The sequence below is a fragment of the Bos indicus genome, chromosome 12 (genome assembly GCF_029378745.1).
Source record: "Bos indicus isolate NIAB-ARS_2022 breed Sahiwal x Tharparkar chromosome 12, NIAB-ARS_B.indTharparkar_mat_pri_1.0, whole genome shotgun sequence".
Classification (NCBI taxonomy): domain Eukaryota; kingdom Metazoa; phylum Chordata; class Mammalia; order Artiodactyla; family Bovidae; genus Bos; species Bos indicus.
The window spans coordinates 54,747,101-54,766,779 of NC_091771.1; the positions used below are offsets into that span (position 1 = coordinate 54,747,101).

The 19,679-nt window shown below is 40.0% G+C and overlaps 1 long non-coding RNA gene across 1 annotated transcript in view; it reads left to right on the forward strand.

Annotated features, from left to right (window-relative positions):
* Positions 1–8,024, forward strand: part of LOC109567128 (uncharacterized) — a 223,535-nt gene extending 215,511 nt beyond the window's left edge. Inside the window, exons 4-5 of the long non-coding RNA XR_002181970.2 lie at positions 3,984–4,046; positions 7,597–8,024. This is a non-coding gene — a long non-coding RNA (uncharacterized lncRNA). The remainder of the gene's footprint in view (positions 1–3,983; positions 4,047–7,596) is intronic.
* Positions 8,025–19,679: the final 11,655 nt, after the last annotated feature.

A 19,679-nucleotide genomic window follows, 5' to 3' on the forward strand; every position in this document is an offset into this window, starting at 1 on the left:
AGCCAACTCTCATGTCTGTTGTCCTGAATATAAATGTAAACTAATTTGTTGAAATGTGGACAGAGCTCATGCTGGACAGAGCTTCAAGTAAAGAAAGTTTTTGCGCTGTAAACATGCTCTTCACAAGTGCGGGTGTTTCAGGAGCGTAGAACAGGTTCTGCTCCATACCTGAACCCCAAATGGTCTTCAGCCCATCTGTCCAACAGGTTGCATGAAGTGAAAGTGTTAGTTGTTCAGTTGTGTCCGACTCTTTGTGATCCTATGGATGGTAGACTGCCAAGATCCTCTGTCCATGGGATTCTCCAGGAAAGAAAACTGGAGTGGGTTGCCGTGCCCTTCGCCATGGGATCTTCCTGATACAACAGTGGACCTGTGTCTCACGTCTCTTACACTGGCAGGCAGTTCTTCACCACTGGGCTTCCCTGATAGCTCAGTTGGTCAAGAATCCGCCTGTAATGTGGGAGACTTGGGTTCAATCCCTGGGTTGGGAAGATCCCCTGGAGAAGGGAAAGGCTACCTACTCTGGTTATTCTGGCCTGGAGAATTCCATGGACTCTATAGTCCATGGGGTCACAAAGAGTCGAGCACAACTGAGTGGCTTTCACTTTCTTTACCACTAGAACCTCCTGGGAAGCCCAACAGGTTGCATAGATATAGGTATTTCTCAAAGAGGAAGTACCTGAGTCTCAGACTAAATTGATTTTCCTGGAAGCTAAACTGAAAATTTAAACCAAAATAGAACAACGCAAAAAAAAATCCAAGTTCATTGTAATATCATAAGAAAACAGTTGCCATGTGTTTGTAATGTCAGATAAATATCACAAGTTAAGCCAAAGAGGACCATTGTACTTTGTGTAGAAAGAAGCTGTAAGCACATTAGTGAGAAAAACCAAGGTAGGTGGATGAGCATAGGGGAATCTCAGAGCGGGTAACTTAATAAGCACTTAATTGGGGCTGCTGCTAAGTTGCTTCAGTCCTGTCCGACTCTGTGCGACCCCATAGACGGCAGCCCACCAGGCTCCCCCGTCTCTGGGATTCTCCAGGCAAGAACACTGGAGTGGGTTGCCATTTCCCTCTCCAATGCATGAAAGTGAAAAGTGAAAGTGAAGTTGCTCAGTCGTGTCCGACTCTTCCAGACCCCATGGACTGCAGCCTACCAGCCTCCTCCGTCCATGGGATTTTCCAGGCAAGAGTATTGAAGTGGGTGCCATTGCCTTCTCCGCTTTATTGGGGCACTCTATATAAACTTATTTATTATGTACATATTCTTGTCCACATCATGGAGGGTCACGTAGCCTCTATCTGAGAAAATATTCTGATAACACCTTTTGACTTTGTTTGGTTACTATGTGAGCACAAACATAATAACATTGCATTTATTTAAGAAAGCTGTATAATTAATCTGGCTATCAGAAGTGTCTCTTTTTAGAGTATAATTCTTGCAATTAGAACTAGGGAAATCAATTGACAGTGGGTATATTTTACTATCACTCTCTTGGAGGCAAATCTGTATTCCTTTTGTTAAATTGGGAATTTTCAGTAGCACAATATAATCTTTGTGTAGCATGACAGGTCCCACAATTCAGCATAATTAGAGGTCAAAGATTGTTTGGGGATGGGAAGCAAAGTACATAATGACTAGTCACTGAAGAGTGTTTTCTAACTTTTCTACAAAGAATATTAATAAGATGATACAAATTTGGTAAGAAATATCTTCCATGAATTAGGCTGTACTATAAAACAGTTAACTACATTTGACATTGCTTTTGTGTGTGTGTATGTATGGGAATATGCTAGGTCACCATGCAGTGCAATTCTAAATGTCTTCTGAGAATCAGAAGCTATTAATACTAAGGAGTTGGGTCAAATTCTGGGGTTAGTTATTCATGGAAAGTGACATCTGCAAATTCAGTGTCTAATAAAAACATAAGGCAAGTAAGTAAATGTTTCCTTTTCTTACATTAATTTTTTTTGGTATGAGATGAATGTTATTACATTACCTTATTCTAAATGACTACTGCAGAGTGGGGAACGAAAATAACATTTTACTTTTTATGTTTGTAAAGTGAAGTGATCTAATTTAATTTGCTTGTTTTAAATAAAAGACATTTTAATCGTCTTATAAACTGGGATTCTGTTAATTAATGGAGAGTACTGCAGAAATAGAATACATTTCTGGTTTCTCTGCTGTGGGCAAAGATTTACTAAAACTTTATACAGACAATTCTAAGCGACCATGATTATATGTGTTGAGTGTAGAGGGGGTGTGTCGGGCTCACTGATGTTTAAGGTCCTTTGGGCTTTCAAATTCTCTGTGGAGTTATTCCTCAATGAAGTTTAGCATTTTCTAACTTGTTTAAAAGGAAGAATTTTCGAGTTTTTCTTCAACATTGCTGAAACAGAGTATTTGCATTATTTTAAAAATCTGTAAATTATGAATGAATTATTGTCCCATCTGTGCAAACGAATGCATAAAAATGCACCAGAATATTTGCTGCAAATTAAGCAATTGCATGTGTGTGTGTATATATGTGTGTGTGTATATATATATATATATATACACACACATATATATATATGTATGTATGTATGTTTTACTCAGAGTTAACTATGTTTCAGCTATGAGAAATTGAAATGTAGACTTTTACTGAGTTTAAACAGCACGTCAAAACTGACCCAAAGTGATGGGACAATTTCTTAAGGTCTCAGTGGAGACTTTAAGACACACAGACTTTGGCACGCTGGCCCTTGAGAGTGGAGGTGGCCCTGGGGAGAAAAACAGCTGGCTTTCAAATGTTTCAGTCTTGGCCAACTCAGCCCTCCTCTCTGAATGCTTCCACAGGCTAGAAGCAGACTGTGTTCTAGTGAACATTTAAATCCCATCCAACGACTGTTGCCAACAAGGTCACCAGGAAGGTTTTGGGTGATAGGGACAAGGCCACAGGCTGTAGAAAAAAAAAGAGAGAGAGAAACTAGGGTTATGTTATGACATTAGGAAATTTCACTGATTCTGTCAACAAATAGTGGTTGAATGACTGCAAAGTAGTAGACACTTGTGCTGTATCTTGTAGAGGGTCTAGCCATGCAGTCCAAAATGGAGCTACCAGTCACTGTGACTCTTTCAATGAATTGAAATAAATAAAGTCCAGTTCCTCAGTCTCTCTGGCCACTTGCCATGTGCTTGGTAGCCACCTGTGGCTAGTAGCTACCATATTGGATAGTGTGAATAAAAACATCTACATCATCACAGAGAGTTCTCCTGGGGAGTGCTGGGGAACAGTCAAAGACACGGTTCTATGCTGTTCATGTTAGTAATCCATTTTTAGAGATTATGCAAACAAATAGCTTCAATACCAAGCAGTGTGAATTAAGAGCCATTTGGGAAGTAAAGACAAGACACTTGAATAAGGTCAGAGGAGGAAAGATCAAACTGCAGAGAGTACTCAGAAGAGAGTTGCAGAAATTGGAGGATTTGATGTTGGAATGAAGAAAGAGTATGATTTAGGAGCCAAAGGTAAATTGAAACATTCCCTACATAAACAAACACTGGAGTTCAAGTGCAGAAAAGGATGGCAAGTAGGCTGGTGTAAAGAGAGATGTGAGCAACCAAAGCCATTGGAGTTCTGGCTCTGAAAGGCCTTGTGAGCTAAGAGTTTGGTCTTTTTCCTAGAGGGATGGAGAAACCACTGGAACTTTTGAATGGGAAATGTGATCCAAGTATTATTTCAGGAAGCTATTTTTGGCAGCAATGCGCAGACCGGATCGGGTGGAGAGAGAAGGTGATAAACCACATTAATGCATATTGAAAATAGACCATATGTGCAGCTGTGAGGACCTGGGCTTGAATATCAGCAGTTCACTCTGGACGCATATTACAGTGACTCTTGCTTAAAATAAGCTTATTTTGTAACAGTATTCTTATAAACCCAGGTCTGTATGTCCCTAAATGACTCATTGCTGTGTATTTTTCTTTATCTTCACAGTCAGAGGGATGCAGGTTCCTCAAGATTCATAGAAGAACAATAGGAAGGACCAAGGACAAGAAGGTAAGATCAGTGGGAAAAATGACGGGAATGGAAATAATTCAGACTGAACAGAGAAACAGAATCCAGTAATTATAGAGCAGAAGTGATGAGAGAGATTTAGAGAGCTAAAAGCTCCCTCAGTGCTGGGTCCGTTCACACAGCGGTGCAGTGGAGCCGGCTTGTCCTGGCTGTATGTATGGGCTTCTCAGTTTTGCTCTCAGTGAGGTCTCGTGATGGGAGTGTTTACACTATGGAAATTGGCGGCTGCTACAAATCACAGCTTCTCCCACCCCAAGCTGTGCCCATCCAGCTGTGCTGCCACTGCAACCACAGGATCCACACAGATCAGCTTGATTTGTTCTGTAAAAGACAAGCTGGGAAACCAAAGACACTGTTGTGCCCACACTGTCAGGCCAGGGCTGGGGACACTGGTGCCTCACACCTAGAGTTGATAATTTCCGGTGCACACACGATCTACAGTAGTTTGTATTGTCGTGTACCTACGTCTGGAACTAGGTATGAACATGCTCCAAATGTACTTTTATTTTTTCTTTCTTCCTGTGCATGGAGCTGCTCAGGAATCACCCCAGGAGTGCGGATTCCCTCTTCCTTGTTTCCTTGGACACATTTTATGTAGCTTGACTAGTGATTTATGGACAGGAAAGCCATCTGCGTAGTTTCACTCTTACTAATTGATGTGCATGGCTTGTCTCCCTTTAAGTAGAGACTGTACATTTTTTTCTTTTTAAAGGGGTTAGGCCCCTCCGTAACTGAGTACTTTTCCTACTGCAGCTGTAGTGAGGAGGGCTGTGATGGCGGATGTTTTACTGTAACTACTGGCTGCCATGGGTTGAGTACTCATTTATGTTGCTGGTATTATCCTAAGCCCTTCGCAAGCATCATCTCATTTCATCCTCACCACCATCCTTTCAGGTAGCTCAAATGGCAAATAATCTGCCTGCAATGTGGGAGACCTGGGTTCAATCCCTGGGTTGGGAAGATCCCCTGAGAAGGGCGTGGCAACCCACTCACTATTCTTACCTGGAGAATTCCATGGACAGAGGAGCATGGCAGGCCACAGTCCATGCAGTCAAAAGGAGTCAGACATGACTGAGCAACTAACACACACACACACACACACACGCACATGCACACGCACATGCACACGCACACACACACACACACAGTAAGTCCCTTACCTAAGAATGAGTTTTGTTCCAAGAACATATTTGTAAGCCCAATGAAGTTAACCTAGGTACCCAACTAAAACAATTGGCTATATAGTACTGTACTGTAATAGGTTTGTAATACAGTACCTTTCACACAAATAATACCTTGAAAAACAAGCACCAAAAAAATAAAGAAAATGATTTTCATCTTATATTACAGTACCTTGAAAAGTACAGTAGTACCAGCTCCGTCACTGGGGCTTGAAATAAAGAGACGCTACTGCTATCCTCTATGCAGGAGGGCACAGTAAAGTACACAGTGCCACAGCCACTTGGAAAGGATGGAAGCACATGACAGTGTGCCCCAGACACGAGTGAGCATACAGGATTGGATATTTGAACACACGTTCGCCTCTTTGAAAGTTCTCAACTTGAAGGTTCATATTGTAGGCGTGCGGGTGTTTTGTATTCGCTCAGTCGTGTCTGACTCTTTGTCACCCTTTGGAATGTAGCCCACCAGGTTCCTCTGTCCATGGGATTTTTCAGGCAAGAATACTGAAGTGGGTAGCCATGCTCTCCTCCAGGGGATCTTCCCGACCCAGGGATTGAACCTGTGTCTCCTGTGTCAGCAGGTGGAGTCTTTACCCCTGAGCCATTGGGGAAACCTTTTGTATGTAGGGGATTTGCTGTATGATGTTCATTTGACAGCTGAAGACATAGGATCAGAGACCTTAAGAAACTTGCCCAAAGTCACATAAGTGTTTGATCTGGGATGTCAGTGCGAATCCCTCAGACCCCAGGCTGATGCTTCCCCACCAACCTGTTGTGTGGAGGAAAAACTCTTTCTTGGTGGTGATGAGGGCCTCTGGGATCCCTGAGGGGGTGCACAGTGACAGCTCGAGGGCTCTGGCAATCAGGAATGAGACTTTTTTTAGTGTGTGCATGGCAGAGTGCTTTGCTCTCACCTTTATGGGCTTGTGGGGAGAGTCAGACCCAAGGTTCATCAGGACGCACAAGGGAACCTTGTTCGAGGGATCGCACGTCCTCTGAAACCTCATAGGTAATGAGTAGATCTGGTGCTTTTAATATAATGCCGGTGAGATATCCTAGATTGAGTTAGAGTCCCCAGAGTGAGAAAATTCTATGATCAAAACTTTCCAAGTCTTGCCTTATTCCAAAGCTCTCATATTTAAAAACAACAATAACAAATGGTTCAGGCATTTCTGAGATTTGTAAGTAGGAAAATAATTATTTCTGATCTATGCCTAGAGTTGTGGGGGAGTAAAAGCGCTTTCTGAATACCTAGAAGGCTACAGAATGGGCGAATGACCAGGGTCAAAAACGCACAACACAAACGGGCAAAAGGACCCAATTACAATAGCAAATGAGGTTTGCGGAACCGATAGCTTTTCATGAATTGGGTGTGTAATGTGGCAAAGCCATCTGCTTGTATAATGTCATGTTTGTGTATATTCACACTTACGCACGGACATGCATCTATTATAGTAACTCGGAAAAATACCCACAGGGTATGGAAATTCCAGCCTAGACTTGGGTTTACAGACATGCTTCCTTTGTTCTCAACACCCATGCATGCGAGAAACTGCAACTCGAGCACAGACTTGGCAGGCAGAACCTGTTCAGTGTTTTCTTCAACGCTCTGCTTTCTCTTCAGTGGTACCTATTTGAGGGGCACTAAGCAGACTCATGCTCGCCTCTCAGTCTTCCAAGGGGTATTGAAGACTTGTTTGGAGGACATAATTTATGCTGCGCTGAAAAAGAGCCGAGGCTGTAATGGAGCCCCGAGGAGCCAAATTCTCCAAAGCCCAGGATCATATTAATATGCAGTATTTCATTTACAACCCCCTCTAAGTAGGTTTGGGAGGATAATGCCTTGTTTAAATAATAACATGCTACGTTTTACCATTCAAAGTACTTTTACACAAATCATTTATCTCATTTTCTTTTTGAAACAACGAAGGAGATAAGGCCGGGATAATTACCTGCAAGAGAATCAGGAGCTCAGAAAGGTGAAGTGATTTACCCAGAGTCACATTGCAAGTTCTCAGCAAAGCCAAGACAAGAAGCTGTGTCTTCATTCCCAGCTCAGCTGGGTCTTTTTTTACCAGAATGTTAGTGCCTACAGCTTCATGGGTAGAATGCTGAAATTCTCAGCACAGCCTTTGCCTCTAAGCATTCTTTTCCATGGGTGGCCTTTACCATCATTTAGATTTTATGACCTTATGAGATGGCAGGGAATTTTGAAGACAAGTTTATAATTTAAACTTTTGGACTTTAAAATCTGACCTGAAAGTGTATCAATTTCTTAAACTAAATTTGCAAAATTAGATACAAGTTGCACATAATGACAGTGATTTTTGCTTTCTGTTTTTCATCCTTAGGCAAGGTTGTGAGTTTTACGTGAGATGGGAAAGCATTTGGTGGTCTTGGGCAGTGGCACCCCACTCCAGTACTCTTGCCTGGAGAGTCTCATGGACGGAGGAGCCTGGTGGGCTGCAGTCCATGGGGTCGCTAAGACTCGGACATGACTGAGCGACTTCACTTTCACTTTTCACTTTCATGCATTGGAGAAGGAAATGGCAACCCACTCCAGTGTTCTTGCCTGGAGAATCCCAGGGACGGGGGAGCCTGGTGGGCCGTCGTCTATGGGGTCGCACAGAGTCGGACACGACTGAAGTGACTTAGCATAGCAAAGTAGTGAATAAGGAGAGCTGACAGGGGTGCTACTAGTGTCAGAAATTGTTTCACTTAATTTGTAATTAAAGAGACACTGATGTATAGAACAGTCTTTTGGACTCTGTGGGAGAGGGAGAGGGTGGGATGATTTGGGAGAATGGCACTGAAATATGTATAATATCATATATGAAACGAGTTGCCAGTCCAGGTTCGATGCAGGATACTGGATGCTTGGGGCTGGTGCACTGGGACGACCCAGAGGGATGGTATGGGGAGGGAGGTGGGAGGAGGGTTCAGGATGGGGAACACATGTATACCTGTGGCAGATTCATTTTGATATATGGCGAAACCAATAAATATTATAAAGTTAAATAAAATAAAATTAAAAAAAATTATTTGTTTGACTGTGCCGGGTCTTATTAATTGTTGCTGCATTGGGGGTCTTTTAGTTGTTAATTGTGGCATGCGCACTCTTAGCTGTGGGATGTGAGATCTAGTTCCCCAACCAGGGATTGAACCCCGGGCCCCCTGCATTGAGAGCATGGAGTCTCAGCTACTAGACCATCAGGGAAGTCCCTGATTTGTCATTTGAGTAGTTTCAACTTGTTAGAAGCAGAATTTTGACTTGTTCACACACCACCTTTTCACTCAACCCAACTTTAAATACCCATGTATTATTTTGCATAATGTATAAACATATATGCACACACACACAGAGATATGTATAGCTGTATGTAAGCTAGAGGTTTATAGTTCAGAACTATTTTCTTATACTTTTCTACTTGTGATCCCTTTTCTCTTTTCTCACATTTTCCCCCACATCCAGTGGCCCATAAAAACCACATATTCATTCATCTTTTATATATGTGACCACATTCATGTAATTGCAAAAAATACACAGATATACATACATGCACATGTAAATATATACATAATACACACACATATACACACACACATACCTATGCACATGAATAATGGGGATTTTTAAATCATTTTTATTAAGAGATTGTATCAGAACCTTTCTGCACTTACTTGCTAAATTACCAATAACACATGAAAATACTTCTACTCTATCAAATGGTCTACTTCTATTTTCTTATCTCTAGTGGCTGCATAATATTCCGTGATAGAGTTATGCCATGTGGATTCAATCACTCGTTTATAAGCAGACTTCCATTTGTTTCCACTTAGTCTTCTTTTTACTACTTGAAACAATTCTAAGTGAAATATATTCAAACAATGTTGCCTGAGATACTTATATAGTGTATATATTTTTTCCTATAGGATGACCAGACAGAATTTTGTATTGAAGAGTATATTTAATATAATAGATTTTGCCACATTGCTTTCTAAAAGAGACTGCAGCCCTTTATCTTTCCAACACTCTGTGTGTGTGTGTGTTCACTTTTTATTCAAATTATATTATTTCCTTTTATCCAAATCTGTAACAAGTATTCTTTTTCATAACTTTGGCTAGTTTGAGGGCAAATTGATAAAGTAATACATTATTTTCCCATTAAGTTTCCCTTCCCTGAATGCTAGTGAAATTGAGCATCCTTTCACACAATTGTCATTTGGATTTGCTCTTCCATGAGCTGCCTACAATTATCCCATTCCTATAAATGGGATAGTTCTTTTTTTCTTTTATTGGTAATATCTACCTATCTATGGGGCTTCCCAGGTGGCTCAATGGTAAAGAAACCACCTGCCAATGTGGGAGACTCAGGAGATGCGGGTTTGATCCCTGGGTCGGGACCATCACGTGGAGAGAGAAATGGCCACCTTCTCCAGTATTCTTGCCTGGAAAATCCCATGGGCAGAGGAGCCTGATGGGCTACAGTCCTTGGGGTTGCAAAGAGTCAGACATGACTGAAAGACTGATCATGCACCTATCTATAACTTGTTTATCTATATATCTATCATGATGAACATTATGTATTTGCCCCTTATTATTTAACTGAAAGCCAATTTTTCCTATTCTAAGTTGGTCCTTTGACTCTAATATCTTCTGTTTCCTGTGTTGCTTAAAATTGCACAAGGTATTCTAAATCTTCTTCAAATATTTTTTATCAATGTATTATTTACTATTATCTTCACTCCATCTGAACTAAATGGTACAAGACTGATTTTCTTTCTCTGTATCATTGTCATTGATTAAATAACCCATTCTTTCCCCAATGAATTAAACTACTACTTTGTCTTTATTAAATTCTCATATGTACTGGCATTCTTTCACTTAATTCTCTGATGAATTGTGTGTGTTTTTTTAATCTTCTTAAAACTGATAGAAAATGTATCCTTTAATTCATAATCTGGCACCACAATCTGCCTGATGGTAACTCCTGGAGTTTGTGGTGTAGATTGTAATAAATAGTAAAATAATTCAAGGGGCTGTTCTCAAAATCCAAAAGCCTTCAATTAAAGGCAATTACCTGACAGTCAGAGGAAAATGAATGCATTACAACCCACAAATGTAAAGTATAGGATTCACATCATAAACAGCCCAAGGACAAAGGAGTGTAAGGGAGCCACATCACTGGCCACACATTTCATGACTGTGAGCACAATAGCAGTGACCATATTATTGTCAGCCAAGACAGGAGTGTAAAGATATGTGTTGTGCTAGACATGAGGTGACCAGCATTGTTCTTTCTGTTCATGAGTTTTGACCACGTCAATTTTTATGATTGTTTTAGCTCAATTGTGCAGTTGGTGTCAGCTCTGAGACTGGTGTCATAGTAACAAATTTACAATAACAGTGGACTCAAATATATCTTTGTCAGCAAAGGTTTCACAGAGTTTTGGAATATCCTTGCATGTATCAAAGAAAGGCAGGCTAGATAAGAACATAACTGCCAACAAAAAGCCCACATTCCAATGCTGTTGATTATTGTTATTTAGTTGCTAAGTCATATCTAGCTTTTTGTGATCCCATGAACTGCAGCATGCCAGGGTTCCCTGTCCTTCACCATCTTCTGAAGTTTGATCAGATTATGTCCATTGAGTCAGTAATGCCATCCCACCACCTCATCCTTTGTCGCCCACTTCTCCTCTTGCCCTCAACCTTTCCCAATCTCAGAGTTTTTTCCAGTGAGTCAGCTCTTCGTAACAGGTGGCCAAGGTATTGAGCTTCAGCTTCAGCATCAGTCATTCCAACGAATATTCAGGATTAATTTCCTTTAGGATTGACTGGTTTGACCTCCTTGCAGTCCAAGGGACCCTCAAGAGTATTCTCCAACATCACAATTTGAAAGCATCAATTCTTCAGCACTCAGCCTTCTTTATGCTGTCAATCAGTTAAATGAACTTGTTTTCATACTACTGAATTCTTCCCTTGGCCACGGACTTAAAATTTTTGTCAAAGTCTTGACAATAACATTGACAGAGTTATCACATACCTGGGTGAAAAAGAGTAGTCAGGAGTAATTCCATGACAGGTAGAAAAATAAAAATTCCAAACACCTCCTTAGGTTATAATCAAAGAGTGACATTTACTTGGGATATTAGTAAAATTCCTCATGTCATTAAAATAAATGACACTGCTATATTTAAAATGAATAATGAATGAATGAATACCTACTGTAGAGCACATGAAGTGTTATGTGGTAGCCTGGGTGGGAGGGGAGTTTGGGGGAGAATAGATACATGTGTATGTATGGCTGAATCCCTTCACTCTTCACCTGAATCTATCACAATGTTATTAATTGGCTATATCCCAATACAAAATAAAAAGTTTAAAGAAATGTAAAAAAAAATCATGTAGATAAACATTGCATTTGATCAAGGTTGCTATGACCCAGAATAGATATGATGAGGTCTTTATGCTTTTATGTCATCTTTTTTAGCCACAAATGAGCTGTATATTCTGCCTAGAAATACCTAGGGAAATATAAAATTTATCTACTTCAGTTTGAAAATATGATTCAACCTCTGTACTCTATGTATTATAGGAGATATTTTTATAAATATTTTTGTTCCAAATAATTTAATGTCAGTTCAGTTGAGTAAATGTGTGACAGGTGCCTACTGTGACTCAGACACTATGGAATATTCCAGGAAAAAGGTTGCAAATAAGATGCCGTCTCTGACCTCAAGGAACTCAGAGCTTAATTGGGAAGCCAGACCTGAAAAACACATGATGTAAACGTACTCACAGGAAGGGCACTGTGGTTACCTAACTATCGGTTGTAAAAGTTGTTAATGGGTTTTCATTTTCATGTATTCTGCTCTGACCTGAAAGATGTCCCTGGCTCCCTTTTCACTTTGCCACTTAAGAGTGAGGCAGTGAGTTATTCTTACATGGCTATGGAGTCATAAGTCTCACTTTCCTTGACTAATGGCTATAAAGCAGCAAGAGTTTCCTGACTAATTGGCATTTCAAAGAAAAATAAGGATTATTTCAACATAATATATTTATTTATAAAACTATTATCAAGTACAGGTTTGGTTTGTCTGACCTTCTAGTAACTGGCACTCATTTATAATAGAGTTAGGGTGCTTCAAATACATTTATTATTATTATTCCTATGGCGAAGAACCAAACCAAACAAAGCAAAAGAGTACAGTTGACTTTTGAACAATGGGGGATAGGCCCTGCAGTCAAAAATTCAAGTATATAGAAAACTAAAAACAGAGTTACCATAAGTGCCTGCACTCTCACTCCTCGGCATCTATTTAAAAAAATACATGCACCCCTATGTTCATAGCAGCATTATTCACAATAGCCAAGACATGGAAACAGCCTCAATGTCCGTCGGCAGATGAATGGATGAAGATGTGTTACATGTATACAACGGAATACTACTCAACTATAAAAAAGAATGAAATAATCCCATTTGCAGAAACATGGATGCAACCAGAGATTATCATAGTAAATGAAGTAAGTCAGAAAGATAAAAGCAAATACCATATGATATAACTTATAGGTGGAATCTGAAATATGGCACAAATGAACAGAAACAGGATCAGAAACATAGAGAATAGATTGGTAGTTGCCAAAGGGGAGAGGGATGAGAGAGAGTTAGAATGAGTTTGGGATTAGCAGATGCAAATTGGTGTATCTAGGGTGGATAAACAACAAGGTCCTGCTGTATAGCACAGGAAAAATATTCAATATCCTGGGATAAACTATGATGGAAAAGAATATGAAATAAAATATGTATCAGTTCAGTTCAGTCGCTCAGTCATGTCCGACTCTTTGCGACCCCATGAATCGCAGCATGCCAGGCCTCCCTGTCCATCACCAACTCCCGGAGTTCACTCAAACTCATGTCCATTGAGTCAGTGATGCCATCCAGCCATCTCATCCTCTGTCGTCCCCTTCTCCTCCTGCCCCCAATCCCTCCCAGCATCAGGGTCTTTTTATACATACCTGAGTTGCTTTGCTATATAGCAGTAATTGACACACATTATAATTCAACTATTCTTAAATAACAAATAAAGAAATAAAAGAAGATACCATTTAATAATAAAGGGATCATAACAGAAAAAAAATCCAAGAATACCTTTGTAGTCTTCCTTCCACGTTGGAGGTTCCTTTCTTGCAGATTCAACTAACTGGACATGAGTTTGAGCAAGCTCCAGGAGATAGTGAAGGACAGAGAAGTCTGGCTTGCTGTAGTCCATGGGGTCACAGTCAGACACAACTGAGTGGCTGAACAACAACCATAACTCAGGTCTACTGTAATAGCAACAGTATCTTCTTGGTGGAAGTAAGAGCATGAAAGAATACCTGTCCATTTATCTTAATGTCCTTTCTAAAGGGAAATTCTCACTCTCCATCAGTCTTATTTGGATGGGACATAACTTTCCTGCAGTTTAAAAAGCCACACATTTATTAACCTTTCTCAAACAGCAAAAGTCCAACAAAACCCTTTAGATGAGTATTTCCCCAATTGTTTTCTCAGAATAAGAAGTCTGAGAGAATTCAGTGGTAAGAGGATCCAAAAAAGTTAGGAAAACATGACATTTTCCTCTCTTAGAATTTCACAATATATATTATCATATTCAAGCAAGTCATATTACTGGATTTAATCAAATATGTTCTGAAATGATATGATCAAAGAGCTCTGTACATTAAACACCTATGAACATCCTTGGGAACTTGGAGAAGCCTACTTTAGATAATAGAATATGGGCATCTTGACAGTTTGATAATTTAAGTACCAAAAAGCACTTGTGTAATACCTATTGATTTGCACTGCTTTTAGAAGTTTAGCATTACTGCTATTGACTACATTATCAGGGAGGAAATTATACAGGGAAAAGTCTTCAGAATTCACAATGGGAAGAGGAAATGGTGTGGTGTGTGTATGTGTGTATGTTGGGTGGGATGGAAGTTAGGTGAGAGGATGTGAGAAAATATTGTATTGTTTTTTCCTTTACCTCTAGGGACTTTGCTGTTTATGGAAATTAAAATAACACATGATAGAATTAAAACCAACTTAAGCTAAAGTATTCTTTTGACAAATAATGTCATGCATTTACAAACTTTTCCAACTTGTAAAAAATATGTAATGTTCTTTTCAATGGGTCAGCAGTCACTTACGAAGAATATTCAGGAACCTTAGATTCCTGGCAGTGGGTTAAAAACCAGTAACCCAGTTTTGCAAATTAACAGGCACAGAGAGGTTAAGAGACTTGCCCAAGGCCACAGAGGAAGTAACAGGCTGAATCTGGAACAAACCTTCTGTTCTCCACACCCAGAGGAAACCACTAAACCATGCTTCTCTCAACATGGAAGCTTAGAATATCTGACATGGTCATCTGGCCTTTTTTTTTTTCTTCCCAATGACCATGGAAAGCCTTTCTTGATGATGTGGTTCAAACTCCATCTTTTCTTTTTCAGCCTTCCCCACACTTGGCTCACTGGGGCTGCCATAGCAGTCTGTGTTTTCCCTGCTTGGTTTAGGAAGCCCCTTCTTCAGAGTTTCTGAATGGCTGGCCTCTGGGTGACATTTGAAGCCATCACCCTCTCTACCTGTAACCCACATCCCTGACCTCAGTGCTCAGTGAACTTTTTATTTACATGCACAGTCAAATTAAATTTGCCCAGCCTTTGAAAACTTACATCTGTTGAGTGTCTAATTTGTATTGCCATTTGTTCCACAGATGTGTAACAAGACAAATACCTGTCCAGGCTTACATGGGATTCAGAAATGCTTACGTTAATCATGCGGGTGGAAAGGGGGTTAAGGGCTCTATAATAAATCAGCCTCCAAATGGTTTCACTTGGAAAGGCCTGGGAGAACAGGGTTATTTTTATCCTAGGATGCTTTTAATTTGAATCAAAAATACTTTACCACATGTTCTGCCACAAGTTCAAAAGGATTGGTAACAAACATTTAATCTTTTTCTTCTCGGATTGGCGCTAAGCCCTCATCAAAAAGCGTATGCAGTCAAGTAGCTTATCTCCACGGAGCTGCTTCCCTTAATGTGTTCCTAATTATAATCGTATATATGGCTCACTGTGGCCGATTGAACAATATGGCAGTAATTTCTTTACAGGCCTCCCTGCTCTTTGAACTGTGAGTACAGAGGGCTGGAACCGAACCAGATCAATGGGATTTGAGTGCTGGCAAATCAAGCCAGATGCGCTCCTTAGAGAATGAATCTCCAGCTGTTTCCCAGAAAGGAATTTCAGCCGACAGCTGGGGACCTTATCATTATCGCCGTGATTATGATCATCACCATTCCCACAAAGTGCACCCACCACGTCTGAGAAATGGGCAACTCTTCGCATCTCTTCCTAAATCACTACCCACCATAGAGTCTCCTGAAGGCTTTGCAAAGGATAGTGCCTAACACAGACAAGGCTGTGACTGAAGATATGCGATGGAAATCTAGTAATATTATATTGACATGATATATTTGTTGGTGCTGCCTGGTGGCTGAAAGCAATCTCTCAAAGTCATTTTTCAAATACCCAATGCTCACAGCATTTCTGAGCATTTGTAAGAGGGAGATAAGTGAGTCCTCTCTCATTCAGTCAAAATGGCATGTTACTGCTTTTTACATACATCTCTGTGTCCCTGACATGACTGTCACTGGCCTTGTTTGAGGTACCATCCAATAACTGCTTCTGGAAGGACTAACTTCTCGCTTTGTATTGAGCCTTGTGCTAATTGGAAAGAAGCTGAGCTTAAAAAATCAGAAGGAAGTTGCCATAACCATCCAAAGAGACTTCCAATCTAAGAGAATCCATGAGTTTAAAATGATTATTAGGGACTTCCTTGGTGGTCCAGTGATTAGGAATCCACCTGCCAGTGCAGGGGACATGGTTTCTATCCCTGGACCTGGACAATCGCACAAGCCTCAGGGTTCCTAAGCCCATGCACCTAGAGCTGAGGCTCCACAAGAAGAGAAGTCACTGGAATGAGAAGCCCATACATTCCAACAGAAAGTAGCCCTGCTCATCACGACTAGAGAAACCCCGTGTGCAGCAACAAAGACCCAGCATGGTCAAAAATCAATGAAAATAAAATTAAAATAAATAAAAGACAATTACTTTGAATCATTTAAGAATCATTCAAGAGAAAGGAAATATCCTACAGGAGTGGGACCCACAGGGTTTCCTACCTGCGACTTTCAGAGCTTGCTGCTCTCTGTGAAATTATCTTTGTTTCTCTCAGAAGCCTATCTCATAAAAATCCTTCACCTCTTGCCTACTCTGGCTTTCCCAGTTCCTGCCCCTGGCTTCCCTTCTTTAGGTTTTCTGTGGATATCTCATTTCTGTTGAGTTACCCTGTTATATTTCCAGGGAACTTCAGAAAGGCCAGGATTAATCAAACTGTTGTTATTCAGTCACCAAGTTGTGTTAGACTCTTCATGACACCATGGACTGCAGCACACCAGGCTTCCCTGTCCCTCACCATCTCCCGCAGTTTGCCCAAGTTCATGTCCATTGAATCGGTGATGCCATCCAACCATCTCATCCTCTCCGGCCCTATTCTCCTTCTGTCTTTAATCTTTCCCAGCATCAGGGCCTTTTTCAATCAGATTAAACTCATTATCATCCATTGTCACCTAAATGACAATGGTCAGGTAAAATACATACAGAGGGGGCTGAGGAGTGGCCAAAGAGGCCAAAGCAGTGGAAATCTGAACGAAGGAGCAGAGAGGGGTAATCATGGAGAAACTATCTACAAGGCTTTGTTCATATCTTGCTTAAAACTTTCTCCATTTTATTTAAGTTTGCGTCTTTTTGCCACTAGCCTCTAAACTCCATAAAGATAGGAATCACCAATTCTACTTTGTTCATCACTTAATCTCATTACCTAATGCTTGAGAGAAGGAAATACTAAGTAATATTTATTAACTTTTTTATCTTCAGTGGATCATACTAAGTGCTCCATAAATATTTGAAGACCATATGATTATAATTTTAGCTTGACTACCCTTAATTGAAAACTCTTCTAGATTCTGATTCTCAAAAACCAACAGTCTTTAGGACTGAAAGTGTATTATACAATTAGCCCTTCCACGTGGCTTTTGGCACTAAGGGTAAAACAGTGTTTTAAATTGATTGCAAGACCTAGAGTGTGCAAGTGACAAATCAGTAAAGTTTAGTTTTATTTACTTAACTGAACTAAAAATTCAAGGAACTGTATCACTTTACATGGCTATAGAGGAACATAATTTATTTTAAGCTGCCAAATATGTGTGCATGTGCATGCTTAGTCGCTCAGTTGTGTCCATCTTTTTGTGACCCCATGGACTGTAGCCCACCAGGCTTCTCTGTCCATGAGATTCTCCAGACAAGAATACTGGAGTGGGTTGCCATTGCCTCCACCAGGATCTTCCCGACTCAGGCACTTTTCCTGTGCCTACTATATTGCAGGTAGACTCTACCATCTGAGCCACCAGGGAAGTCCCCATATACATATATATGGATATACTTATTCATAAGTTATACATGTACTTCTATTTGTATTTAATCTATTTCTTCTTAACTTTAGATGAAAATAAATTTAAATAACAATTCAAATGGCATTTGTCCACAGTCTGAAGGCTTGACTTGCCCTGTCCTGGGTGCGAACATCCCTCTTGGGAACAGACCATAGCTCTAGAGAAGTGACTGGACAGTTGTGGATCTCATTATTCTTGATCCATTCTCCTCTTTAGAACAATGGTAGAGAGTTAGAAAAGAGCAGAAAGGTAACTTTGGCCATGTGGAGAAAATGCTTTATTAATGAATATCTTTTTTTAATGGACAAAGAGAGAGTAGATATTATCCTGGAAAGAATGTTTTTAATGAGAAAATTCTAGAATTGTGTTTACTAGCATAATTTAAATAATCAGATATATAGGGGTTTGGAGACACTTAAATGATTCTGAATGACTCGTTGTAATGAGATGCAACTTGATGGAGCATGTTGTTAGAGAATTTGTTCTTCTTCCTTTTAAGTCCAACTTTGGAAGGGTGAACACTGTGGTATTAAAAAAATATGTTTAACTTCCTTTTAGGAGTACATACCAGCTCTCATAGCTTGTATAAATACTCTCTTTTATGCCAGTTGGATAGTCACTGGTTCTATAAAATCCTCTATTATAATTTTCATGGAAAACAAATCAATTCTAATTCAATTCAACAATCACACATTGATCGCCTAAAATGTGCCCAACATAATACAGAACATATATTTTACAGGAAAATTGGAACTGCACTAAGATATGCAGTAAATCATCTGCAATTTTATGAAAAGGGAAGCCAGGCACGTTAATGGAGTTTGTTTTCATAAACATGAAGTGTTTGGGCATGTTTGATTTTTCAGTTGGGCTGCTCGGCCAAGCTTAGTTAACACCTTGTAAAAAGTGAGTTGCTTCTCATTTCCTTAATGGAAAGCAGGGAGAGTCATAGTTAAGATCCCCCCTATCAGCTGGAGGCCTTCTGCAGCATTCCTTAAGCCTCTGAGGTTGGATCTACGATGCAAATCCATCTGGATACTTGAGAGCAGAAAGTATGTTTCTCTGGAGACTTCGGACTCTCTCCCCATCAATCTTAGACGAGTAAACTATCTAAAAGCAGATCTTTGTTTCAAACTGCTATGTTGGAATAAAGGTGCTATTGATAAGCTTTTACATCTTAATAATTTCTTGAAATATGTAGCTGGATTCTCATTTTTACCATCCGTTTGGCCTTCAGTACATACCATATTTCTGCATCTGTGTGGATATCACTTTTCTCAGTAATATAATGTTAACTTAAGAATGTGATAAAACAGGAAACATGCTGGAACTTTTCCTTGTCCTGTGGCCTTAACAAGCCACAGCTGTATCAGCAGCTGGTCATTGAAGGAGCCTGGCCCAAGCCTCTCCCAGCATCCTTTCTCAGCTAGATCAAAAGGCAATAGATGAGGCAGAAGGTTTTATCATCAAAGCCGATAGAAATCTGTGGGAACCAATATTTCCATTTAGATTGCTTTATCCTCATCAGACTGAAGAGATTTTTCTCTAGTGAGAAGAGGCTGTTAAATCAGCCAATTTGAAAAGTGTTTTGTTTTTTTTTTCCCCTTACAAGTTTATCCTTTCTGAGTCTGTCAAAGAAAAGCAATATGGTTCCAAAAAGTTTGTTCACCTCTCAACATTCTTTGCTAAGTTGTCAGCTTATTCTCATACCAATTATTTAAAAAGTTGTATTAAATACTGCTAGTGATTGCTTGGATAGCATTTTCACTGCAAATAGCATCCCAGAGATTTAATAAATGAATATCAAATGTCTACTGTTTCATTTGCAGGTAGAGCTAAGGACTAACTACTATGAGAGATTTCTAGAAGGAAGTCAAAT